This window comes from Sminthopsis crassicaudata, chromosome 1 (genome assembly GCF_048593235.1).
Source record: "Sminthopsis crassicaudata isolate SCR6 chromosome 1, ASM4859323v1, whole genome shotgun sequence".
Classification (NCBI taxonomy): Eukaryota; Metazoa; Chordata; class Mammalia; order Dasyuromorphia; family Dasyuridae; genus Sminthopsis; species Sminthopsis crassicaudata.
In genome coordinates, this window is record NC_133617.1 from 755,455,234 (window position 1) to 755,483,222 (window position 27,989).

A 27,989-nucleotide genomic window follows, 5' to 3' on the forward strand; every position below is an offset into this window, starting at 1 on the left:
ATAGGGGAACATTATAAATTATAATAGTGTCTATTGAAGGAGCTATCAGCTATGATCATGGAGCCCAAGCAGGACTCTTCCAAAGAGCAGAAAATGAGAGAGGGACTGCAAGACCCAAGAAGGTTGTTTTTGAAGGGAGTGTGCTAATAGTCAATAATAAGGAGGCAGGAAATTCTTCTTGGAGAAGATAGAGTTTGAGCTAAATTTTGAAGGAAATCAAGGAATATAAGAATTGGAAGTGAGAAGGGAGTATATTCCAGGCATGGGGAAACAACCAGCCAGGGGAAAGCTCACAGGGAGAGCAGAATTTGAATCTGTACTCTCTGCAGTTAGGTGGTGATGGTACCATAGATAGACCCTTCCATCTGGAGTCAGGAAAACCTGATTTCAAATCTAGCCTCAGATACTTATAAGCTGTGTGACTCTGGGCAAGTCACTTCACTCTGCCTCAGTTTTCTCCTCTGTAAAATGAACTCGAGTAGGAAATGGCAAAAGCACTCCTCTGTCTTTGCCAAGGAAACCCCAAAGTCTATTGGGATTGCTTTGGATCATTGCGTCACTGAGAAGAACCAAGTGTTTCATAGTTGACCATCGCACATTCTTGCTGTTATGGTGTACGCTGTACTCCTGATTCTGCTTGTTTCACTCAGTATCGGTTCATGTGAATCTTTCCAGGCCTTTCTAAAATCAGCTTGTTCATCACTTTTTATAGGCATGATAGGGAAGTCTTAGCGCTTATTGAATAGGGATGATGACACGGTCAGTCTATACTTTAGGGAGGTCCCTTTGGTAGTGGTGTGGGGGATGGACTGGAGTGAGAACGACTTGGAGCAGGCAGACCTGCCAGTGGTGATTGCCATATCTGAGCAAGCTGTGCCAGTCATGGGTCTGCACCAGGGTGCAAGCTGGGTAAGCGAAGAAACACCTAAGACATAATAAAGGCAGAAACAAGACTTGGCAAGAATGAAACAAACATTGGGTGGCTAGGTAGTCTGCAGTGGATAGAATACTGGGTTTGGAATGAGGAAGAATCATCTTCGTGAGTTCAAATGTAACCCTAGACACTACAAGCTGTGAGACCCTGGGCAAGTCATTTCACCCTGTTTGCCTCAGTTTCCTCATCTTTAAAATGAGCTGGAAAAGGGCACGGCAAACCATGCCAGTATATTTGCCCAGAACACACCAAGTGGGATCATGGAGAGTTGGATAGGACTGAAACAACTGAACAAAAGCAACCGCAGGAGAGAAATTTGCCCTCATGGATCTCTGTGTATTGTAAAATGTGAGGAACTCCAACTTTATCAATTTAAAAAAATGGGATGGTATCAAGGAAAATGTACAGATACCTGTTTTAACAATCCAGTATATATGTATTACTGATGATAATCAATGATCGTGACAAAGATGCAAAAAAGGCCCACAAATAAGCTGCCAGCAAACTGACTTGTTAATTGCAGAGATGTAGTGGCTTAATAGTGGCTTAGGTTAATAAGTGTTAGGGTTAATAGTGGCTTAGTATGTGAACTTGACTCCAAATTCATCCAAGAACAGGTATTAGACTATTATGAGAAACAGCCTTGCAGAAGCAAGACTGTGACAGGGGAAAGTGATCATAAGGAGATGGATAACTCCTGCTCCCAAGCCCATCAGGATGCAATTCCCTCCTTTTGGTCAAGATGGCAGCAGGATAAGGCAGAGTCTTTCTTTAGTCCCTTCCTGAGCTCTTCAAGATTCAAGTCTCTTTGGGTGCTTTAGCTTTCAGCTTTGAGAGAGAAAGCGAGAGACACCAAGCCCGCTCTTGGAAGGGAGGACTAGGGCCTAGTGGGAGTTACCTTTGAGTGAGGTCTAAGACTCTCTCTTGCTTGGGCTGAGTCATCTCACTCCCAATGGGAAAGCTAATTCACCATTCATTCTGGTTGTTATTATTGTTGTCCATCGTTTTTCAGTCATGTTCGGCTCTTTGTGATCCTATTTGGCAATTTTTTTTTCAAAGATAGTGGGATTGTTTACTATTTCCTTCTCTAGCTCCTTTTACAGATGAGGAAACTGAGGTAAGCAGATTTAAGTGACTCATCCAGGGTCACACAACTAGTAGGTTTGAGGCCAGATTTAAACTCAAGTTTTACTGACTCCAGGTTTGGTACTCTATCCACTGAACTATCTAGTTGCACTCTATTCATTCCATATTGCCTGGCCTGCCTGTCTGTCTGTCTGTCTGTCTATCTATCTATCTATCTATTCATCCATCTATTCATCCATCTATCCCCCTAGGTAATAATAAGGGAAGGCAATTAGAAGGTACATCGAATTTGATCATATCCCCTTGCCTAATATTTAAGGAAGCCAAAAGATATCATTGTCTTTCTCTTTCCTTTTTCAGTTGACACTATTTTCCCACCAGGTGAATCATGGGAAACTGTAATCTAGGAAGAATTTAATCTTAGGCCCACCCAAAAAAGCAATGGGGAAGCACATGATGGACCCGAGAGGTGAGTTAATGACACTGGAGAAATATCAGAAAGGATGTCTTCAGAGAAACAGATGACAGGGAAAGAAGATGGGTTCTCAGCTAGCTAGTAGAGGTCATTGAAAACAGCACACGTGTTCTCTTGATGTACCTCCAATGTCAAAAATGGAGAGCGGTTACCAGAATGAGGTGGGTCTCTTGAGTTGACCTTATGAGAAGACATGAATAGGAGCCCCTAAGTCAAGTATGTCGGTATGACTTATCTACCTGGCAGAAAGAAAGGTTCATATTTTTTGCAGGTCATTTACTGTTGGGAATATTGAAAAAGGAGTCAGGCTTGTGGGAATAGGGATCATGACTGAAATTTGGGTCATTAAAATATTCCAGAAGTAACAAAATCATTTTTTAAAATGACAAGTTATCATTGAATATAAAGATTTACTCATGGGAGAGAGTTCAGGAACTCCAGAGGACAAACATAGTCATGGACACCATCCTTTGTCTAGGGTTTTACAACATCCAGCCTGAATGAAGGAAAGAATTTGAGATGGTCCAGAAAGATTTTCCTAACTCCAATGCAGTCTGACGTTGGAATTGTCTTCCATTATGGGGACAACAGGCAGAGCTCTGCAATTGCCAAAAGCAAACAAGCAACACGACTTCCCTTCTTGATCATTCATGCTTTTTGGGAGGAGGTTGTTTTATTTAATATTTTATTTTTTCCTCACATGTAAAAAGCAATTTTTAACTTTCACTTAAAGACTTTGAGTTCTGTGATCATTTTCTTTTTCTTTTTTTTTTTTTTTGATCATTTTATTTTTCAAAGAGCAGAGAGAACAACAAGGGAACTTTTATTCTGAAACTTTCTTAGAGACAAAGAGGAACTGACTGAGAATTGAAGGAAAGTTTGGGAAGCAGCCACTGTCACTGAGCATTCAAGATTTGTTAAATACCTACTATGGGTCAAGCGCTGCATTAAGCCCTGGAGCTAAAAAAGGGGCAACGACAGTCCTGCCCTTGAGGAGTTTAAGTCTAGTGGCCTGGGGCCTTCCCAGCCCCTCCAAACCCTTCTATCCCCAAAGTAAATCCACAAGTGAGATGCTTCTTGCCTCCCATCAAGTCCTCGGGTGCTAAGGGCTCCATCGGAGCAATCCCTCACTTGTTGCCGAGGCCTTTGTAAATCATTCTGTGACATTTGTAGCCAAACCACCATTTCTCAGTTGCTTCATTAATCACTGGATAGGCAAACAAGGCCCAAACCTGACTTAATATTGAACGGGAGCCAGACTCACACAGCCTATGGCTGGGTGCAGATTGAAGCAGCCCCCCACAACTAGGCCTCCCAGGCTTCCATGCCAGAGGCAGGCCCTCCAAGGGCCTAAGACCACCTCTATGTTAAGTGGGCCAGACATGATGTGATGTGATCCCTCTACCTGCATTTAGAAGGGCTCTCTATGGAGCACTTCATGCATCGTTACCCAGTTGTCTCATTGTTCAGCCATTGTTCAGTCAGTGACCCCATTGGGGGTTTTTTGGCAAAGATTCTGCAGTGACTTGCCATTTACTTTTCCAGCTCATTTTACAGATGAGGAACTCGGGCAAACAGGATTAAATGACTTGTCCAGGGTCACTGGGCCAGTAAGCTTCGGAGGTCAGATTTGAGCTCAGGAGGCCGAACCTTCCTGGCTCCAGCTCACTGCCCTCTGTGCCATTTTGCTGCCCCCTTAATCTCTTTCAAATGACTCTAGGACACAGAAGAGGCTGAGTTAGGTCACATGGCGCTAATCCTGATGTTTCTGGTGGTCCAAGATCCAGCAACCTGGGCAGGCCTTAGTGCTCCACACCCCTCTTCTGCACATGAGACCCTCAGGCTGGTTCGGACTTCCCTTTCAACTTGGAAAATGACCCACGGCTTGAATATGACCAGCACTACGCAGCTGTGTGTTTATTGATTAAAGCAAAGCAGCAGAGATAGAAAGACGCCAGATAGAGGGTTATTCCTCTTTTGTGTGTCTTTGACCTCTGATCATTTCCTTCTCGAAATCATACTTTTAAATGCATAAAGTTAAATCCAGAGGATCACGGAGAAAAGTGAAAGTTAGTGAAAATAAAGACATTTCCTCTCTTCTGAGTTCATAAAGCCCTCAAAATCTCTCCAATAGTCCCAGGTAAGAAGCCCCGGCCTGAAGGGCTTCCACAAGTGTACAGATACCCCCCCACTGGCATGAGAACAACCCAGCCGGGGACGGGGCTCAGCAGATCCCTGTCCTAGAACAGAAAATCCTTAGGGGGGAAGGGGCTGGGGTGGGGCTATCAGAGGCAACCATGTCTGAGCTCCCTAATGTTGGAAACAGTGACCCCCCCTCCTCTCTCCCTCCCTCCCCCCCACTCTGTCTCTCTCTCTATATCAAATATTACTATTGTCAAAGATAACTAAAAAAAAGACATTTAAAAATGCTACCCACTGAAAGGAGGAAATCTAAACCAACTGCTTGCTGGGATGGCATTATGGGTCCAAGCTCTTCCCTGCATTCTCCCTAATGGCGTTCACGTCTAAGGGGATGGAGTTGGAAGAGGAAAGGGGCACAGCCCGGCCTAAATAAGCAAGCAAATGAATGCCTGATAAATTCTAGGTCCTAATCCCTTTACGATGTTCCAGAACATCTGATGTAACTTGATCCAGTCCTACAGCAGTGGTGGGCAATGCGCTCTGAAGAGAGCTCGCTGGGAGTTAAGTAATCAGAGTCCTTTTGGCATTAAGCCTAAATGCAGTTGGCTGGCAACCTGATCCATACCACAGCTGTCTACAGGGGGCCTGGGGGATCAAAGAGATTTGGTGTAGGAGGCAGCCTGTGAGCCAGGCTTGGAGGGAGCTGGGGAGTGGGAGATGTGGAGCCATTGCCCGCTACTCTGCAGAGCCCCAGAATCTTAGAGGTGCGAGAGCAGCAGCAGCAGCCGCCACTTCATCCCACCCAGGCAGGAAACCAAAACAGAATTCCTGTAACACCCCGGCAGCAGGAGCCATGTAGCCCTGGCCTATAAATAGCCAAAACAGAGCTAGAATGTTCTGGAAGCTTTCCCCTCCCTTGTGTCACTAGAGTCTGGACTGGACCGTCACAGGACTCCTTCTGAGTGGGAAATTGTGCATTTCTGTGTTTACAGCCTGGGGCACCGTTGCTCTGACAGGGTGACAGGGAAGAGCAGAACAAAGTTAGGAACAGCAAGCTGGCTTCTGGGTCAGTCTGAAGTAAGGCTGGAAAGGCTGGGGAAAGTCGGTTTGCTCAGGCCTTAAATATCAGAATGAAGTTTTTGCATTTTATTTTAGATCCATAGGGAGCCTTTGAAGCCTTTGAGCCCCTGGGGGGGGAACCTAAACAGATCTGAGCTCTGAGGGACATTAATTTGGTCACTTGGTAGAGCATAGATTAAGGAGAGAATGGAGACTGGAAAGACTAGTTTTTGGAAGTGTTAAAGCAAAAGAAAGGGGACCCTCATAAGGGCATGGCGGAGAAAGAAGTCCAGAAAGTTAAGAGCAGGGACTAGAGAAGAAGACAGAAATAAATATGACTGACCTGAGACCTTCCTTAAAAAGAAAATCCTCAGAGGACTTGACCAATCATGGGATTATAGGAGTGGAGGGATCTTTCCACCCCAAGAAGGTTGTAGGAGCCTAGAGGCCTTCCAAAGTAAGTATGGGGTGGGGGCATCTTCCAGAGAGATGTATTGAGTTTTAGATGATGAGACGCTACCCAGGCAGTGAGTCCCAACAGGCAAATGATGATGTAAAAATAGAATTTAGAGTTTAGCATCTATAGGAATAATAATTGAATTTAGAAGAAGTGATGAGATTGTCAAGAGAGCAAGAAAAAGGGTCTAAGACCTCTATCTTAGGTCTAAAACCTAAGCCTTTGGAGATATCCAAATGCAGATATAAGGGTATGGATGATGGATGAGTACACGGGTCTTTTAAAAATGTTTTTTGCAGCACAACAGGCTGTTCGATCAGTAGGCACTCAAGCCTCAGCAAACTTCCTCAAGGAGGTAGAAAAAGAGGAAGACTCAGGGTTCTGGACTGACCAGTGAAGTACTATGTTTGGGTAGGCGCCAGTTTCATTTCTTTGTAAGTCCTCTTTCAGTTTTCAGGTGTGCTGGATCAAGAAAACATAGGTTTGCTCTCACTTTGGTGCAAAATTCCTATTTCAAAAAGTTTTGAAAAGTCATATCAGAAAAAGAAAAATCTTTCTCCATCTTGTTGTTCACATAGCTCAGAAGTCTAAGTAAATAAGTCTTAAAAACATGTTGATCAAGTGGCCTGAAAGTCCAAATCAATGAGTTTTAAAAGCGTCAAACAGAAAGAAGAACTGAGAGAAAGCAGTTTTTTAGGAAAGGAAGAGGAAGAAGAGGAAGAGGAAGACTAGGAAGAATGTGGTACTGCTGAAGCGCTTTCCTCATTCAGTACAGCAAAGGGTTTGAAGCAGTGGAGGGGAAGACGAGCTGACATACAGACAAAGATAAAGCCGGGGAGAGAAGTACATACATAAATGTCTACATCATACAGAGATGATATAGATGTACGTATAGAAGATACAGATACAGATGCTAGAGATGGAGACATAGAAGTAGATATTGACATAAATATTGATATAGGTATTAATCCAGATATAGATCTAGACATAGAAATCAATGCTGAAGTAGATGTAAATAATACATAGCTCTTCCTGCAGGGAGGAACCCGAGTAGGAGAAGAGGAGCTACTTGTCTCCAATGAATGATCAAATAGAGGCACAGATGTTGGCCACTGGGCAATCAGCACAGCAGAGATGGCTGATGACTTCAAGGGGCTTATGGGCACTTTTGTCAGTTGACCAGTTGAATAATAGAGAGGTCTGTTATCATCCTGGAGGGCTCACTTCCTACACATGACAGAGAAATGCTCCCAAGACTACTTAAGTGGCTACTTCTCCCTTTTGCTGTTTCAGAGTAATACTACCAGAGAGAGCCTCAAAAACACTGCTAGATATAGTTAAATCTTGGATAAGACATTCAGCATGACAAGGGCACAGGTGGTACTGTCATCAGTAATACCCATACAAGGAATGCAAAAGCGAAAAGCCAAATTGGGAAGGGAGCAGCTGGCTGGAAAGATGATAGCAGAAAGCGGGGTTTGAATTCCTGGAACATGGCTTGAAATATAAGAATGACAGGTTCCTGCCCAGAAATGGAAAGGAGAGAATACTTGCGAAAGCTCAGAAGAATTTATTTTCCTGGAATCCTGAAAATCTAATCAAAAGGACTTTAAATTGAAAAAGGATAGGGACTGAACACTCCCCCATACACACACCCTTCTATATCTGTTATAAAGTAGCTGCAATGAGGCTTGGGGACTACTTCAGAAATACAGACATTCACAAGAGACAGACTTCAAAAAAAGAACGCTGGACTGGAAATCATGGCCCCAAATGATTCTAGTTATATACAAATGTAAAACAATAACAGCATGAACCAAAGCTCTTTATACTATGAGGGGAAGTTAATTCAAATGTATCACAGAGACTTGGGGTGGGGATGGAATTCGTGATTGAATAACATTGGATATTACCCAGAAATACAGGCACAAGACAGGAGAAGCATGCTGAAAGGCATTTGGATGAAGGTCAATGTAGGGAGAAACAGAAGTCATTTTGTACTTGAGCATTCTATCAACCATTAGGGCAGAAAAAGTAGATTACGATCTCAGAATACTATCTAAACTAACCAGACATTATGTATTGATATTGGGAGATTTCCATTATTCATATATCTTCTATCTCTGTGTCTCTCTATCTTTGTCTCTGTCTCTCTCTGCAAGGAAAACAAAAGGTTTTTTTTTTTTGTTTGTTTTTGTTTTTGAAAGATGAGAGACACACATGCACACTCACAGAGAGAGAGAGAGAGAGAGAGAGAGAGAGAGAGAGAGAGAGAGAGAGAGAGAGAGAGAGAGAGACTGATTAGACAGAGATAGAAAGAGACTGGACAGAGAGAGACAGAGACAAACAGGGACAGAGACAGAAGGAGAAAGGGAAGAAGATAGAGATTGACTGTTCAGGAAGATGTAAAGGTGATAATTCACTATAGAGCAGCTCAAACGTTATTTTGCTTCCCTTTGCCAAATTGAAGGAGTTTTGAATCATAAAGGACAAAACAAAAATGGTTACCTGGAAATTCTGAATGCTGAGGTTCAAGTCCCCTAATCCAGGTGAGCTTCCTTTACCATCAGTAAAAGCTCTAAAGAGCTGGGATAGCTGAAATCATTATCAGGACTGTTCTAAATGACTTGAGAAGGGCGGCTTTCACTCTTTTCAAAAATTGTTGAGAACAGAATCTTCATAGTCGAATGCCATGAGCTTGACTTGGCTTTACAGATTCTTGAAACAACTGAACAGATGATAACAAATTTTTCAAAGAGGAAGCAGGGATCAGAAGGAACCAGTTCAAGCACAAGTGGTATCAGACTGATGATACTGGAGAGAGAGGGATAAAATAATCTAACAGGGGATTATCAGAGATTCAATTTGCCAAGACTCTTAGCAAATATTTGATAATATATTTATAATATTATTGTGTAAAAGGGAAAGAGATATAGACTAGAAGCAAGCACAATTGGTGGCTTCAGGGATGTCTGAATTACCAAATGACCAAACTCAAAGAGCTGTCAATGTCAACTTGGCGAGAAGTTTCTGGGGAAGTTGATCTCTGTTTGGCTCACAATGGGTAATGTATTTCATCAGTGACTTGGAGAAAGCCATAGTTATCATTTCTTACCAAATTTGTGGACGATGCAAAGTTGGGCAAAAGAGTTCACTAAAAGGCTCTGGACTTCAAAGGACCCTGAAAGAGTCAGACTTTGGACTGAATTGCATAAGATGAAATCTGAGAAGCATGAAGTGTGAAATTCTAGACTTATGATCAAGAAATCAACTTGATAAAGACGAACAGAAGGAAGCCTGCTTAGATGATTTTTTCTCGAGAAAACTCCGGAGATTTTAAGGGACTAAAAGTTCCTTATGGGTCAGCGGTGTGATATGCTACCAAAACTGCCACGATAACATGATTGTGAACTCCATTATGAGAGACATAGTTTCCAGGAATAAGGAAGCTACAGTGTACGTATGCTGTGGGGAAACAGAGGTAGAAATGGCTTTAAGAGTCTTTTTACATGTTCCTGGGAGAAAATGTCACAGTAAATATTATAAATATAAGTAAATATAAGATATGTTTAAAGTAATTAGTGTGGAGGGAGTGTGGTATGAGAGAGCAGCTTACCAGAAAAAGCATTGTATGAAAAGTTGAGGCTTTGCTGACTCTTGAATAAAACCCAGGATAGCCAAAGGCAGAGAAGAACATGGACAAAGATGTCACGGCAGGACAGAGGGATTGTAGAGCACTAACAGTGATGCACAAGCAGTCTGTAAACATCACCTGGGGCTGCACTGTGAAGGTTTAAATGCCAAACAGACTTTGCCATTTAACCCGGAGGCAACAGGGAGCCAGTGAAGCTTTTTGAGCAAGGAAATGGCAATGGTCAGCCCTGAGCTTCAATGTGGCAGCTGTGGAGAAGGGATTGGACCTAAGAGGAACTGGAGGCAGAGAAAACAGGAGACTATTGTGAGGATGTAAACTAGGCTGGCGACAGTGAGAATGGAGGGAAGGGGGTAGTTGTGAGAAATGTCATGGAGGCAACCCTGGCAAGATTCCTCATGGACTTGGAGATGGGCATTCATGAAGAGGAGCAGACTTCAGTGTTGGAAACGTGGGTGCTGGGAATCGTGGGCACAGCTCAGTGGGTGGATTATTGTCCCTTGTTCTTGAAGAGGACCAAAATGGCACGACTGTGTTAGAGTCCAGTGACAGTGTGACCAACTGTGGCTGGTCAGATGAGCTCGGAACGCTGCCACAGAGGAGACACAAATCATCTCCGTGAACATGTCTAATACAGAAGGAAATTAGGAAGAGGGGTGGGAGGAGAAGGGAGATAAGATAATGAATTCTATGTTTAGTGCTTTGATTTTGAAGTGCCTCTGAGTTGTCCAAATGGAAATGTCCAGTGAAAAAGTGGTGATATGGAACTGAGCTCAGAGGAGAGATTGAGGCTGGATATTTTAGATCTAGGAACATGAGAGACGGAAGGAGACAGAGTAACAGAGAGAAGGAGAGAAAACTTAGGGCAGAGCCTTAGGATGCACCCAAGGAACTGTATTACTATGGTAGAAATGCTACTGCTACTATTTTTATCTCTTCCTCATTAAAATCTGAGCTCCTTGAGAGCAGGAAGTGGTTTTATCTTCTTTTGTGTCCCTAGTACTTAACACAGTGCTCAGCACATGGCAGGTGCTTAATAAATGCTTATTGACTGAATGACTAAACACAGTTATTGATATAACAAAGGACCCTGAGAAGGAACAATTTGACAAGTAGGAGGACAAGGGAGAGAACAATTTCATTGGACAAACAGGGTGAAAGCTGGATTTTAAAAGGCTGAGAAATAAAGGAGAAGAAATGGAAGCTAGGAAGACCATTTTTTGGTTTTTTTGGTTTTTGATAGATTGATTTCATAGATTTCTTCCTCTGAAAACTACCTGCTAATATCCTTCAGCAATTTATCTATTTCAGAATGGTTCTTAATCTTATAAATTTGAATTAGTCCCCTATTATCTATGAAATAAGACTTTTACCACAAAAATTTCCTATGAAAATTTTTCTCACAGTTAGCTGCATCCCTACTGATTTTGTAATGCTGGAGAAACTGAGGCAAGACAGATTAGAGGTTTTTAAATCTTTTCATGGTGGAGAAGTTGGACTGGCAACCTAACAGGATCCATGTCTGACCCCAAGCTGACTGAATGGGTCTCTCATCTCACAGCATACAGCCATGAGCAAGTATTCCAGAGACTTTTATAGGGCTCCAGCAATCAGGGAAATAAAGGCAAGGGGGCAGGGCAGAGCGCTGGGTGAGTGAAAATTCCAAGAGGGACCATAACTTTTTAGTTCTGACAGGTTGGGGGTGAAAAAGGAAGGTTCACAAAGTCTGATAAGAAAGTGGTCTAGCAGGAGACATAAAGTCTGGGCCCAGGAGATAGAGAGTGCCATCTGGGTATTTGAGATAAGCCATCTGGAGTTTTATTACTCTTTGGAATGCCAGAGTGGATAGAGCTCTCCAGCCCTAATTATCTCAGTCCTAATGGCTAAGAAAGGGGGGGGTTGCCACCAGAGGCAGAACAATTCAGGGAAACTGAGGCAGGAAACTGAGGCATTACAATTTTAGCAGCATAGGTTTTGTTTCTTCAAAAATGTCTTAATGCATGTACTGGAAATAGCCCATTTTTTCTTTTCTGATTGTCTTTGTCTCTTTTTTGGACATGAATTACTCCCCATCCATATCACCCCAGAAAAGTAATTTCTTCCTTGTTTCTTTAAGGTTTTTCTGATCTCACATTTATGTACCAATTTGGAGTTTCTCTTGATATACAGTGTTTGAAATTGTTCTAGATCTAATTTCTGAGACTGCTTTCCAATTTTCCCAGCAGTCTCTCTCTCCCTGCCCTCAAAACCCTTCTAATTAGGAAGACAGAAAAGGCACATGAAAAGCTGAGTGAGGAGACAATAGTAAAAATGTCACCAAGGGCGAGTCCAGAGACTAGCGCAGAATTGTTCAGATTAAAGCACTCGGTGACACTTGACCCAGCAGACTGATGAGTCTGGGCAGTGAGTGAGCTGCAGCATTCAGGGATTTTAGCCAGCTCCAGTTAGAAAGGGTGGGCCCAGCCAAGCAGACTGTGCAGTATTTCACTTTCCTCCGCCCACTCAGAGCCTTACCTGGCACCATCCTATGGCCTTCGCTGCCTCAGAGCTGCCTGGCAAGCCAGCTACTTCTGGCTGGAGTGGACCTGCCTCCCAGCTCTGAACCTTCCCACCCTGGCTGCAGCTCAGAACCCCGCAGAACCTCAAAAAGGGTGTGAGCTTGGTGAAGGTGAATGCAAGCTAGCAAACCTCCAAAAGCAGGGAGGGGGAGGAGAGCTAAAGGCAGTTCAGCTCCCAACTCCCCCCAGTTTGTGATGCGGACCCTAGGGACTCTGCAGGCTGTTCTGTGCCACAGCGTGCCCAGAGAAGACAAAGGCAGCAGCCCCCCCTTCCCAAATTACCAAATTGGACCCTTCTCCTAAGCCCCCCTCCCCAGCATTCCAGTATCTGGAGTTCCTGGGGGCTTGAAAAGCTCTTATTCCAGAGTCTCCCATTCAGATGCAAATCCGAATGGGGTCCCAGAGGTCTACAGTTACACAGGAACTCTTTAATTGTCAGCCCCAGGGTGGCAATTAAAGGATTAGCAGCTAGCCGGCTGAGAGGCTGAATGGGGCCCAAGGGTAGGATCATTGAAGGGGGGGTTGGGAAGGAAGCTGGAGACTGGACTTCTCTGGCTTTCCTCAGGCCCCCAGACTGAGACTCCGGAGTTAAACCTGTGATTAAGACAAGTCTTTAACTTGGGAGGAGAAAGCAGAATAGGATGGGAGGAGAAACCTGCCCCTCTGCCCCCCAACCCTCACCTCCTACGGATGGACTCCAGGGCTGCAGCTGGAGGAGGGCCCTGAACACAGGTACCATGGACAGCTGCCGGGCAGGACTGTGGCCAAGCTAGCTTCGCATCTCAAACGTGGCCAATGAGAAAGCCGGGTTCTGAGAGGGGTGGGAGGGAAGAGGGAAGAACTGACCCCCTTCCCCCTTTCTGGCCAGGCCATGTGACTCTTAGCCTTTCTATGGTTGGCCCACTGTGGGCAGCGGTGCCCTGAGCCTCCCCTTTGCCTCACTGCAGCAATCAGAGCTCTCTGGGTCTTGAGGTTCTGAAAAGTTCTGGTCTCCATCACCCCAGGGCCACAAATTGGAAGCCCCTCAGGCGGGTCAGCCCAAGGAAGCAAGGGTGGGTAACTGCTCACTGTACTCTCCTCCCCTTCACAGATACCAGGGTTGAAGGAGTAGGATTCATTGGGGGAAGGGATGGGACTGAGGCTATGATTTCCTGGGCACAAGACCTCCAGAAGTGGGACGGGTGGGCCTACGTGAGGAGGGGGGAAAGAAGAGGCTCTGAGGCCCAGAGAGGTACTGGGTCTGAAGTCCAGGAGGGACTTGCAACCATATTGTGCTGACTCCCAGGCAGGCCTACTAGACCCCCCCCCCCCCCCCACACACACACACATAGGCCATATCCCTAAATCCATATATTGCTGTTTGCTCATTTTGGTAATATCTGACCCTCTCGGAGCTCATTTGGGGTTTTCTTGGGGAAGATCCTGCAGTGCTTTCCTTCTCCAGCCGATTCTACAGATGATTTCACTGAGGCAAATGGGTGAAAGGGGTGATGTGACTTGTCCAGCACTCGACCCACCTGATCTCCTGGGAGCCCCAGAACAGCTTTGTGAACCAGGTGCCACAGGTGTGAGTGTGGAGGAAGGTGAAACTTCAAAGGGTTAAAAGACTTCCCTGATGATTCCATTAAGATCTCCCTGCCTCCCCCTTCTCTCCACCCCCCTCCCAGCCATCCTACCTTCTGAAACCTAGATCCCTAAGCAGGTAGAATTTGGGCCTCAAGTGAGGAGCACGGGAGAAAGCCAGAACGTTCACAAGAAGCCAGGCGGCTCAAGAGGTGCTTTGAATTATGGACGTTTCTGGAAGGAGGTCATTTTTGTAACAATGCATCTGCAGGTACCTGTGCATTCATAAGAGGCGACAGCTATTGGACGTGACTTGGCAGCTGCAGGATTGGTTGGAGAGTGCTGCCGGAGGCTCCAGTATCCAGAAGGAAGACTTCCCCAGCGGCTCCAGCATCCAGAAGGAAGACTTCCCCAGCGGCTCCAGCATCCAGAAGTAAGACTTCCCCAGCGGCTCCAGCATCCAGAAGGAAGACTTCCCCAGCGGCTCCAGCATCCAGAAGTAAGATGTCCCCCTGGGCTATTTTGGTCCCAATCTAGACATTTGGTTATTACTGAGATTCACTATTTGATTTGGGCCCAAACCAGTCGCAGACATAACCTTTAGCATTAGATCCAAGATCTAATGATAATGACAACTAGCATTTATGTCATGCTTTATGGTTCGGGAAGTGCTGTGAAGATATTTCATTCAATCCTCCAAATCCTTGGGAGGCAGATTGTCTTTATGCCCATTTTACAGATGAGGGAAGTGGGCAAAAGGAAGTTAATGATTTGTCCAGGGTCAACCAGTTAAGTATCCAAAGCAGGATTGGGTGTTCTATCCACCAAAAGGGTCTGAGTACCTTCTTTTATTTTGGATTTGATTAGTTTTGGGGTAAACCAGTCATCCTGACTTACATATTCTTCCTCTCCACATCACATCATTTGCAGCAATTATTTCACCCACACCTTGAGCAGCTTCCAAAAACACTAAAGCTCCAAAAGCAAAGAGCAAAAGCCAGAGGCACCTGTTAGAATATGGAAACCAAGCTGCCCTCTTCATTCCCACTTCCCGTTGGTGATCCCCAGCATAAATGGTGGCAGAGCAAAGTCTTGAGTTTTCTGGAAAATGATCTGTCGGTCAAAGTTGTTCCTTCCTTAAAGACAAAGCCACAGCTTCACTGCTCCAGATGGAGCTATGGAAGGCTCAGCAGCGGGAGGTGAGAAAGAGGAGATGATAAAATCACGTTGTTTGCATGGCTTTAAAAAGGCAGAGAAGTCCTCACTCTTAGGTCCACCTTTTTATATGAGAACAATTTGTGTACCTGTCTAGTGCTTTTGTTGAGGGCGGTAGCCCCTTTGGTATTCTTTGTTTGATCTCCAGCTTCCTTTGGGACTTGGACCTTTGATACAAGATCTGGTCAAACTAGTCTGGGCTCTCGGAGCTGGCCGGGGTTTTACAGCTCCCATTTTAATCTGCTCAGATAGACCAAATGGCAGCAGGAAATTCCTTTTTGGGAAGAGACTTCTGTCTCTACTCAAAAGATAACAAGGGAATCCTTATCTTAATTTACATCACTCTCAGGAACCTCCCTACATCACTGCATAAAGAGAGAAGGGGATCTTCTCTTTGCAAATGGCCTTGTACCGAGCAGCCATTTTGCCCCCCGGCTCTCCGGTGTTTCCATTCTAATCAATAAAGACTATGTTTCCATACAGCAGTAAGTAGCAAATTCCTTTGCTGCCGACCCCGCCCTTGGTTACTTTGGGGAAGGAAGGAGAGAGAGAAAAGGAATTGACCCATCTCCGTTTACTCCTCATCATTTACTCCTCATCACTTTCACAAAGGAGGCAGGACTGGGAGATGGGTGACGGCCGCACCATTTTCTACCAGAGCTACCCCCTTCTCCTGCCCACCCCCAGTGGGACCAATGGCTAGACCTTTCTTACGGAATGCCAGGGCATTGGAGGCAGATTGCGCACCCCAGCACGAGTGCCAAGGGGCTCCGGCAGGCAGGGCACAGCTGTCTGTTTTCCTAGGCAGTCAGTCTCAAGAGGGCAGGGACGTGTCCTAAAAGGGATTGCCTTTGGGTTACTTGGACTCACGGTTCATCAGTCAGGTCCATTCTCTCCTCAGCCTGGTAAGAGATAAGCAAAAAGAGGGCAGAGGGATTTTCCTGGCAGGGGATTGTCTTCCTTAGAACCTGGAACCTTGTGACCAGACAGAGTTGGGACCCTCGGGAACGGGAGCCTGCTGAGTGGCAAGGACTCCGGCTGTTTGGGAAGAACTGGGCCCCCAGGGAGCAGGGTTGTGGGTGACCAGGGTGCCTGGCTGCTGAGCAGTAGCTGGTGCTCCTGAAGAACACCAAGCTTCCTTTAGTAGCTTAATGTTCCCAAACTCAAGAAGACGTATTCCACCTTATTGGTGAGTGCTAGTGCTCCCTGTGTCTCTCTCTGACTCATTTCTCTCTGTCTCTTTCTCCGTCTCTGTCTCTCTGTCTCTCCCTCTTCCCCCCACGTGTGTGTGTGTGTGTGTGTGTGTGTGTGTGTGTGTGTGTGTAGCTTAGTCTCACAGGAAGCTGCAAACAGATGGGACCCGTTACCTGGAAAGCTGCACTTGGGTTTATAATGAGCCGATGTCACTAACGGCTGAAGGGAATGAAGGTGGGGGGGAGGCTTGCCCAGGAATGTCTGGAGGAGTGGGAGTGGGCCAGGTGAGAGAGGGAGGGAGGAGACTGGGCCAAGTGGAAGCTTCAGGCCTGGTGCATTTGGAGGGGGCAGGGAGAGGGGGCCTCAGAGCTAGGACTCCCCTCATTGACTGGCCCTGATGGAGCCGCAAAAGCAGAACTGAGCCTGGAGCTAACCCCCCATGCTGCAGCCTTCCCTTGTGTCACCCACAAATAGTTCCGTATAATGGGGAGGAAGAAGAGCTTGGGTGCAAAGTGTTACCTGATGGTGCTCCTGGAGTTCCCATGGTTCCCATCACGTTTTCACTCAATTTTATAAACTGCTCCTGGGGCAGGGAAGGGTTGTCCACCCCTGTCACCCGTGCTTAGTCCTCACTCTTCAGCGCCCCCCCCCCCCAGGGCTGGACAGCTCCCTTGGCTCTGGGCTAGGAGCGCTGCTGTGGCCAGGGCTCCTACTGAGCGTCACCCCCGAATTAGTGTCCTGCTCTGCTGTTGCCATTTGGGCCTGGGGCATCCTCAGGAGCCCTGAGATACTGGAAGGCTGTGGCATTACTGGGGAGGCCAGGCCCCTCACCCCTTATCAGGCAGACCTCCTTTGGTGGGTACTGGAAACAAAGCTGGCATTGAAAACTGTGACGCCCGGTCAGAGGCCCAGCTATTATTAGCAGTAAACTTTTGGAGGGAGGGCTGGCTGCAGCAAGTGCTCTGGGCAGGTTGGTCCCTGGATGGGTCTCCATTGCCCTGGCTCTGCCCCAGCCCAGCCCGGGAGGGGCCAGCTTGAGATGGCCCACGGCTACAGGAGACTGAGCTCGGTCCTCCTCACAAAGGGCCCGCCTTCCTTCTGAGAACTCTTCCCGTTCACCTGGATTGCCGAGACTTGTTGGCCAATTATGATTCTTTTTATCCCAAGTCCTTAGCACAGTGTCTGGCATGCAGTAAGTCCTCTGACCTTGTAAATGAATGTGTGAGGACCCCATAGCCTGGGTCTTTCAGGTCAGATCTGGCCCATGGGAGAGGCTGGGCAGGATCACAGGTGCTGAGCCCAAAGAGCTCTTTGAGCCCTTTGACCCAATTTTCTTGTCTACTGAGAACCCAGAGCTGACGCTCCTCCCTGAGAGCCCCACAGATCTCAAGAAGCAGAGCCAGGTCTTCTGACTAAAGGTGGGATGCTCACTCACTGGTGCCCCTCCGCAGTGGGAGCTCCTCTTGTCCTTGGAGAGCCCTGCCTGGCCAGTCCCAGCAGCACAGAGGCTGCCAGAGGCCCACGAGCCAGGCAGGCTGGGATGGAGCGGACCTCTGGGTCAGGCCCTGACTGTAACCCCTAGCTCAGGGAGGTTAAGCAGCCCTGCTGGGGTCCCACACGGCAGCATCACAGCAGGGAAATGAACAGCATCCTACCAACAGCTCTGGAAGCCCAAGTTCTTGGTGCTCCTTACCTGGAATGTTCCACATGGAGACTTGTGGGACACAAAGCTCAGCATGGACCAGCTTTGTGGCTGAGCACAGGGAGAACGCCAATCCCACAGGCTCCTTATCTGGAAGATGGAGATCATTGGGATTGCTCTTCTTGCCTGACAGGGTTATTGTTTAAAAAAACACTTGCAAGATTATGATATGAGTGTGTATGGGGATGGAGATGGTGATGGTGGCAATGATGGTGATGGTGATGGTGATGATGGTGGTGATGGTGATGGTGGTGATGGTGATGATGATTATAATGGTGATAGTGATGGTGTTGATGATGGTAATGGTGGTGATTATGGTGATGATGATTATGATGGTGATAGGGTTGGTGATGGTGATAGTGATGGTGTTGATGATGGTAATGGTGGTGATTATGGTGATGATGATTATGATGGTGATAGGGTTGGTGATGGTGATAGTGATGGTGTTGATGATGGTAATGATGATGAAGGTGATGGTGGTGATGATGGTGTTGATGATGGTAAGAAAAGGAAATAGACCTGAGACACAGTACCAATAAAGCCTGGCACATGGAGAGCTGGGCTGCCAATCCGATGCCCACTAAATGTCAGAAGACCTAAAGGAGGTGTTAGAATGGAAGCTGTGTGAGAGAAGATCCTAGCCTTTTTCTGTCTTTGCATCGCCCGTGCTCAGTGCAGTATCTGGCACATTTGGCTGGCATGTTTTATCCTGCCTTTCTCATGCCTTGTTTGACATTCATAATCAGAGACTTGTCAATCAATCATGTCAAACATTAAATTTGTTGTTGCTCATATTAAGGAATCTTGCATGACTTTAACATATGCATGGGAGAACTCTTGATGGAGAAGATTTGAAGGGGCGATTTTTTTCAAATTATTATTTTTAGAATGAACAAATCAACACAATCCCACTGACATTTTTGATCATTTCTGTACCTTTCAAGTATTTATGGGAATATAACAATATGGTCTGCTGTTACCTATTATTTAGAAAAAAACTTGTGTTGCCCCTTATCATATATTTTTGTTAAGGACAAATTCTATATGTATGGAAATTATTTTTGAATATATTTAGGAGAAATGAAAATGTAGGCATATGAGCTGCTGATTGCCAATATCTCTTGGATTGTCTTTTTTTCTTAACAATAGCATCTATAAAGCCATCGGGTACCTTTCCTTCTTTTTGTATGTCTCCCGATTTGATGTCCCAATCCTCTCCTCATTGTGTTTCCCCCGACATGGTTTAGTTTCTTACTCTATCTCTGTTTCCTTAATACAATTGTTACTGCTATATCTAGGGTATCATAGACGGATAGAGTCCAAATTGCATTGATGGAAAACAATTGTTATTGAATTCTTAACCCATCTTTTCCATTATTCTTCCCGTTGTGGCCCCCTTCCGGTTTTGTCTTTAAATCCTCTAAAATGCTTTAAATGCATCATCTTTTGGAGTCCCAAACCAAGCATTCCATCAATTCATTTTTCCTATCTGTTGTTTCTTGCCATTATATAAAGTGTTACTGCTCACAATCTTCTCAAGCTGTTCCATAAATTTCCAGAAACACATTTATATTCTAAACCATGGAAGTCCTTGGCTACCATATCTGCTCCCTTGGAAGGAAGTTTAGGAGATTCTTGGTTGAGGTCCTTTTAACTACCTCGCTATAATTGCTTTCCACCACAAATTTCACATGGAAAAAACAGTCACTCAACAATCAGTAACTAATGGTCTATTATATACCAGATACTGTGCTAGGCAATAGGAATACACTGAGATGGGGCCTGCTCTACTAAATTATATTTCCTGTTTCCAGTGGATATAGAAACCAGCTTCACCAAATCAGCTTTGTTTCCCCAAGGTCTCTCTTCCCTTAGATAGCAACTTCTCCCAGGCTTCTAGTTTGATTTTTTAGCATTAGAATAGAATTAGAATTAGCAAAGAAGCTTCAGAATCTACCTCTGCCCCTCCCCTAACTTCCACCTCTCTGGCTGGCTCTCTGTCTCTGTCTGTTTCTCTGGCTCTCTCTGTCTTTGTCTCTCTGACTCTCTCTCTGTCTCTCTCTTTCTCTGCCTTCCCCCCCTCTCTTCCTTTCTCCCCACTCCTCCAATTTTGGGAAATAAAGGAAATAATTTTTAAAAATCCCTCCTTAAGACAAGGACAAATTGGTCCATGCTCATCAGTCCTTTGAGGAGGCCCAAATGGCGGCCAGGGTGGGGGCGCCATCCTGATGCCCCTTCCTGCTTCGGGTGCCCATATAATTAAGATACCTACGAAGTGCGCCCCAGCCAACGTGCCCCCAGCGGCTTAGACTTGGCTTCTGTTTTGTGGAGCTGGCGCTCTCAGTGCCCTGTGCACAGGGAGCAGGAGGAGCCCGACTCCCCCCTTTTCCCCCTTCCTTCCCCACCTCTGCAGCTCGCCTCCCATAGATAGCTCTTCCGGATGCACAGGGAATGGCCTTTCAGAGGCTGAGTCCTTCACAGCTGGTCCCACCTTGGTCCTCCACCAAGTGTCCCCAACATCTTCAGGGGCTCCCTCCTGCCTCCTGAGAAGGGGACTTCGGCTTCTTTGCCGGGCCTCCTGGCCTCCCACACTGGCCCCCTTTGCCCATTGCCCCCTCCCACATCCCCTGCTGCTGCAGCCCCCTGATTAGCCTCCTCCACAATTGCTGCTGAGGCCATCGCCCACCTTTGTGCTTGTCTGTGATGATTCTTGCCCCTCCTTGAGGAAGACCCTAATGACATCACATGTTCCTGCGTGTCCGGCATGGCCACAGACCCGGAGGAGCTTGCAGTGCTCAGCCACAGGCCGGCCACGGAGCCCACGGAGCTTTTGGGGTGGCTTCTCTAACTGTGCACAGCTCGTGTTTCTTCTGAGTGCCTGCATTGTGCTTTGCTGAGAGAGCCCAGCCCTTCTCTGATTGGGCACGCCGTGCTGGGTGGGCCAGGGCCAGGGTCTCCCATGTCCCGGAATCGATTCTAAAGTTCCTGAGAGTCTTTGAGAGTGAGGGACAGCCCCCCCCCCCCATGTCCTGGTGCCTTGCCTCAGAGAAGCTGGGGGGAAGATGAGACCCGATGGGGGAAATGCGGGCAGGGAGCAGAGGAGGCCGTGTCAGTGGTGGGATTGGTGATAAATCATCCCGCTCCATTGTTCCCCCACGAGGGTCCAGTGCGGTCTCTGTAGCTAACATGATCAGCAGTAACCTCCTAAAACTACAGAGAATCATGGTCTTTTGGACAACATCCTAATCCCCTCATTTTCAGAGAAGGAAATTGAGGCCCTGGAGCTTGTCCAGAAGCCTGGGTGCAGAGTGATCTCCCTGGGACTGAGAGCTCCACCCGCGGGCTCAGGCTCCTGACTTTGCTCGGGAGATCTGACATCCCAGACCACCCCCCCCCTGACTTCTGCTCCGGGCTGTCTGATTGGCCCTTCCAGGGCTCGGGAGGGCACAACAGTGGGAGGCAGCAAGCGGGCCTCTCAGTGGGCTGCCCAGGTGACCTGATCATCATTGCTCAGCCCCAGAATTCTGAAGGCTGCCTGGAAATTCTGTCGTCATGGCAACAGGCTCTGCAAGTCCCTGACGCCAGGCTCGGATTTCTCCTCCCCCCACCCTCCCTTCCCCTTTGGTTCCTGGAGTCAGTTGACAACTCTTTTACTGCTCCCCGGAGAAAAGCTGCCCCCACCTTGGGAAGCACTGTGTCTGATTAGCCGAGGATGCTGGTCTGAGCCTGGGGATCATGTGCTCGTGACCCTCTGGACCAGGCTCTGGGCCCCTGGAGAAGGTCCCCATTCCCGGAACAAGAAGAAATCCTCCCTGGGAGCACACTGGGCCTGCCAGCCCCGCCTGCCCCTCCACAGTGACGGTATCCCCAGCGTCCTTTCAACCTCTGCTTGTGGTCAGGGGACCGTCTGCTCCTGCCCCAGAGGACACGGCTAGTCAGAAGGGAGTTATCAGTGACTCCTCTGAGGGGGCATCCTTCACGGAGCATGAGCTTCCCCGGGGGAATAAAGTTGACTGGTCATCCTCCTCCTGCAGGGCCAATCCAGGGCCGCTCCATCAATAGTGTGGCCACAGGCCCCTTCCAGCTCCTGGTTTCTGGGGCGTCACAATTCCTTTAGTTTCCCCAGGAAGACTCCATGCCTTTCTAAACCATTCCATCCCATCTTTAATCATCCCAAACTGTCCTGTCTCATCCCATTCCATCCCAAACCTTCTCAAACCATCGCATCTTAGTTTATCTCCAACTGTGACAAAATATCCCATCCCATCTCATCCCATCTCATCCCATCCCATCCCATCTCATCCCATCTCATCCCATCTCATCCCATCTCATTCAGTCAACAAGAAACGAATGCCCAGCTCCATGTTAAACCCTGGGAATGGAAATTAAAAGAATAAACATTACCCCTGCCTTTAAGGAGTTTACATCCTACTGTGTGCAAATGGGGGAGGCAATATGTACAATAATTAGCAAATACATACAAAGGAACTCCAAAGGGGAGGAGGTTACAGAGTACCAGCAAGACTGGGGATCAAAGATTATTTTTTGGGGAAGAGGTACAACTGAACTGATCCTTTCAAGGAGCAATGAAGAAAGAGGGCTTTCTGGGACTCTGAAGACACAGAACAAGCTGGCCAGCTGACATGGAACATAGGGTATGTGAAAGGGAATCCTAAAGGCAATCAGGAGCCACTATAGTTTGGTGAGCAGGGGAAGGATGTAATCACACTATAAGCTCCTTGAAATCAGAGAATGGTCCATTTTTTTTCAATTTTGTTTTTCTTTTTGCCTCTGAATCTCCAGCCACTGGACATTGTATGCAGAAAGTGCGGACTGAATATTTGATAGGTCAGATTTCTCAAACTATATACAGAATGCTTATGTTTGAGCAGAATATTCTGGGTCCAGAATAAATGGTTGCTCAAGGCCAAATCAAGGGAGCCTGCACATGCCAGCCTCAAGTTCCTGCCCTTCTGGGTCCCACACCAGATACAGACCCTTCCTCCCAAGTACTTGCAGACCTCCTCTGAAATGCCTGGTGTAATGCTATATCTTAGTTTGTAAAAAAGCAGAACATTGTGATTATGAGCATTACAATCAACAGTGTTCCTGGAGGCAGGATTCCTGCTAGTCTTGAACAAGGAAACCCATGTGAATATTTCAAAATGTGGGTTGTATTACTATGAGCTTCCTCAGAGTCTCTTTTCCGGGAATGTGTATCTGTGCAATGTTGCTGATACTGTGCACATATTTTCTCAATTCATTTTGCATCGGTTCACACAAGTACTTTCAAGTTTGCCCGAAATCTTCCTGTTCATCCTTTCTTATTGCACCATAGTGTTCCATTACATTCACATCAGTTCTCCTTTGTTCTCTAGGAGGACCAAAATGACATCATTGTCAGCATCAAGTAAGAGTGTGTCCAGCCGTGGTTGGTCAGACTAATATGAGCTCAGAATGCTCAGCACGAGTGAGCCTTTGGGGTGGATTCTTTAATTCACACACCTCACATTTCTTTGGAGCTTCCTCAGTTCTGCTTTGCTTGTAGGTTACAGCAGATGAGGGCCGCCATGCTGGTGGTCTGGTGCCAGTGGGCAGTCTCCCACATTGCACAACTAATTCTGAAGTCCTAAAAGAGATTTTTGGGAGTGTCCTAGTATTGCTTTTTTTGACCATGATGTGACCACTTGCCCAGTGGGAGTTCTTCACAAAATGGCCTTCTTGGCAAGCATACGTTTGGCATTTGAACAATGTTGGCCAGCCTAACTGAGCTGAGCTCTGGGCAGGAGAGTGTGAGAAAGGACCAGCTACTTTATCCCATCAGGTAATCTTCAGGATCTTCCTAAGATAATTTAAATGGAAACAATTCCGTTTCCTGGCATAACACTGGCAGCTTCTCTGGGTTTCCCAGGCATATAACAAGGAGGTCAGCACAATGGCTTTGTAGACCTTCAGTCTGGTAGTCACCCTGATACCTTTCTTCTTCCACATCTCCCAAACACTGAGCAAGTACATGTGTCAATCTCATTATTAATGGGCACACCCCTGGGAAGTGGGATCTCTAGAAGAAAGAGACCAACCACTTTGTGCAAGTCTGCCTAATTTAAACCTAATGTATACACGGATCAAAAGATATAATCAGTACCATTTTACCATTTCTACTTTTCTCAAAGTCTTGTGGCAACAGGCAAGTGACAAAGTAACAGGCACAGATACGCTGAGTCCTGTAGCCATGATGCTTCCCACAGGAAGCTTAAGTCATAGGATCGGTTTTTCACTGGAAACAGCAGGTGGATTCATCAGTATGTCCCTCTCCTATTTTTCCTCCCATTGATTGAAATAATTCTATTTTGTTAAATGATTATTTTCCCCCTTGAAGTATTATGCTTAATTTCTCTGAGTAGGTGATTTTTGGTTTAGTCCCCACTTCTTTGCTTTTTGAAAGAGCATGGTTCAACTTCCAGTCCTTTAATGTTGCAAGTTCTGGTAATCCTGATTATGACTCCCCATTACTTGAATTGTTTCTTTCTGGTCATTTGTAGTATTTTTTCTTTGGCATGACAGTTTTGTAATTTGACAATAATGTTCCTTGGAGTTTTTCTTTGAGGATTTCTTTCCTGAAGTGATAAGTAGATTCTTTCAATGATTATTTTGCCCTCTGGTTCCAGGATATCAGGGAAGTTTTCCTCAATAATTTCTTGAAAGGTGCTGTCCAGCAGGAGATCATTATATACTTCAATAACAATACTATATAATGATCAATTCTGATGGACGTGGCCCTTTTCAACAATGAGAGGATCCAAATCAGTTCCAATAGAGCAGTAATGAACTGCACCAGCTACACCCAGCGAAAGAACTCTGGGAGATGACTATGAACCACTACATAGAAATCCCAATCCTTCTATTTTTGCCCACCTGCATTTTGGATTTCCTTCACAGTCTAATGGTACACAATTTCAAAGTCCGTTTCTTTTTGTGCAGCAAAACATCTGTTTGGTCATGTATGCATCTATTGTATTTAACATATACTTTAGCATATTTAACATGTCATTTAGCATATTTAACATGTTTAATGTCAACCTGCCATTTAGGGGAAGGGGTACGGGGAAGGGGAGGAAAAGTTGGAACAAAAGATTTTGCAATTGCCAATGCTGAAAAATTATCCATGCATATATCTTGTAAATAAAAAGCTATAATAAAAAAAAAAAAGAAAGAAAGGTGCTGTCCCAATGATTCTAACTTTGTATCTCCTGGATCTATTTTCTGGATTTTTCCACTTGGATATTTTACATTTTCTTCTATTTTTTCATTCTTCTGAATTTGCTTGATTTTTTGATGTCCCACAGAGCCATTAGCTTCCACTTGTCCAATTTTAATTTTTGAGGAGTTGTCTTCCTCTATTATTTTTTATACTTATTTTTCCAGTAGGTCAAATTTTTAAGCAGTTGTTTTCTTTTTCCAAGCTGTTGACATTTTTCTTCATAATTCTTTTGCATCACTCCCATTTATTTTCCCAATTTTTATACTTCCTTTCCTAAATGATTTTCAGCTCCCTTTTGAGCTCTTTCATGAGTTCTTTCTGGGCTTGAGACCACTTCCCATTTTTCTTTGGAGTTTTGTCAGGTAGGTGTTTTGACCTTGTTGTCTTCTTAAGTGTGTCTTGATCTTTCCTGTCACCACAATAACTTTCTATATAGTCAGAAACATTTTTTGTTGTATTTTGCTCTTTTTTTTTTTTTTTTTTTGCTTTTTCCATTTCTTTTCAATTCGAGTTCTGCTACCTGGTGGAAAGGGCACTGCCTTGGGCCTCTTGTAACATGGGCTGTAGCCCCAATATTTCCCTGAGATCCACAAGGGACCCTCACTGTTTAGTGCTGTGCTGAGGGGATGGTCTGAGGGGTGGCTGGCTCTGCTAGAAGCTTGAGGGGTCCAGCCGCTTACCTGGCCATGTGCTGAGGCCAGAGGGACATTTCTGTGTCTACACTGAAGGCTACACTGAGGCTTGGGAAGTCTGGCTGCCTATTTGCAGGGTGCTAGTGGCTATCTGTTGGCTTAGGCTCCTGTGGGGTTTGCCAGGGTTTAGGCTGAAGCACATGGAAGCTATGGGAGCTAGAGTCTGGACATTCCTCTGGCTATACTGAAGTGTGTTGAGATCCTGATGTTGGCTTTTGCCTGTTCCATTGCATTGGAGCTCAGGATTTCCCTCTGGTTCGTTGTGGTAGGGCTTGCTGCTGGCTTTCGGGGAAGTTTCCCATCCTGCCCTATGCTTCCCTTTGGTCCAAATAAGACATCTTTTGGGATGATCAAGTTTCTTGGACTAAAAGATCATTTCACCTCATCTTTTTACTGGTTCTGCTGTGCCAGGATTTGTTTAGGGACATGTTTTATGGTTTTTTTGGAGGTAAACATGGGAGAGTTATGGGGATTTACTGCTTACTCCACCATCTTGTCTTCCAGAAGTTCATTTCTTTGTTTTATAACTAGCAATTCTGAAACAATGTCAAGTACTTGAAATGGTTCTCCATAATTCATAGCAAAAGCTTAAGCAGTTTCTAACCCACCCAGGCCCTTCTCTTCTGCTCATCTCAGGAAAAAATTTTAGGGCAGTGACAAGACAAAGGTTAGAGGTCCTTGACTGATCTAATAATTGAATCCTCCTTCCCAATTCCATAGCCAAGATAGGTAAATGATAACACTAAGACAGAGAAGATGCTTTGATTATTTCAGTTAATGGGGGAATATCTTGTCAGGTCACCTTTGACCAGCTAGAAAGAAGAATCTTTCAAGAGAGTGGCCAAAGGAGGATTGAATGTTTTTTAGAGAAATGAGTCTATGGGATTCCCCAAAAGTTAAATAACTTGTTCTGTTTGATGAAGCAAAGCATTAAATGGGCTTGACCCTGAGCTACATAAGAACATTTTATTTCATCATGGAATTATTATGCCTATTGTTTGAAATATGAGAAATTATCAGAGCTCAGAGGACTCTCTTTCTATTTTTGAACCTATCTCTTTCTAAGCAAAAATGCTTAGGTTAGAATAATCTAAAATAATAGTGAAAATTGTTCCTTGAAAGCTTGTACCATGAAATGATGATGATAGCGATGATTTCTAGATTACTACTGTCTCATCATGACATCACACTGGAGCAGCATTTACCCATTTTGACAAGTCTAGGGAGATTTTTTTTTGCTGTCTCTTGTCTGAGAAGATGAAGACATTCTTCATCTTCCTCAAGGAGAAGAACCTGGAAGCCCACTGGAACCTCTAGAAGGCTTTGCATTTATGCCTTAATTTTTCTGCCTTGTTTTTTGTCAAACTTTTTGGTTTTATCAAAAGCAAAATACAAAATACAAATAAATGCCAAAGATGATTGTTGGTGCCCATCATTTGCTGTCTCATCAAGAAAATATGTCCTCAGGCTCCTGCAGTGAAGAATCCCCAATCAAATCTCATCCCCCCTTCATCTTCCAGATGATCACCTCACCACAGAATATTTAGAAGTGTCTGCATGGGCTTTTGTTTCCCCATAATTTCTGTGTGTATAAACTGAGAATTTCTTTCCCCTTCGGGGGGAAAGTTTTCAGTCAAGTCTTCTTTTGGTTTTCAGAAGGACCTTCGATGTTTGCCACCTTTAAGCAGCCATCGAGCCCTTCAGGAGTTGATGCTCTCCGATGGACAGCATCCCGTGTCTGCCTGTGGTTTCCAGGAGGAATCGTTCACATGAATCTGGTGACCTCAGATCGGACTTCATGGTATCATAGTGAGTGTACACGGCTCCCAGAATGAGGAACTCAGATGCAGCCAAGGCTGATGTTTCTATATTTAGCTTTGAAGATGCCCAACATTCTGCCCTCCTAACGTGTGTATTTGCTGTTGGAAGCAGCCTTAGCTGCACTAAAAACTTCATCTGAACAAAGGGAGGAGGACATCTTAGAGACGGGAGCTGAAGC

The 27,989-nt window shown here is 45.5% G+C and overlaps 1 pseudogene; it reads left to right on the forward strand.

Moving 5' to 3' along the window:
• The first annotated feature begins 804 nt into the window (after positions 1 to 804).
• Positions 805 to 27,989, forward strand: part of LOC141551528 (heterogeneous nuclear ribonucleoprotein D-like) — a 63,410-nt pseudogene continuing 36,225 nt past the window's right edge.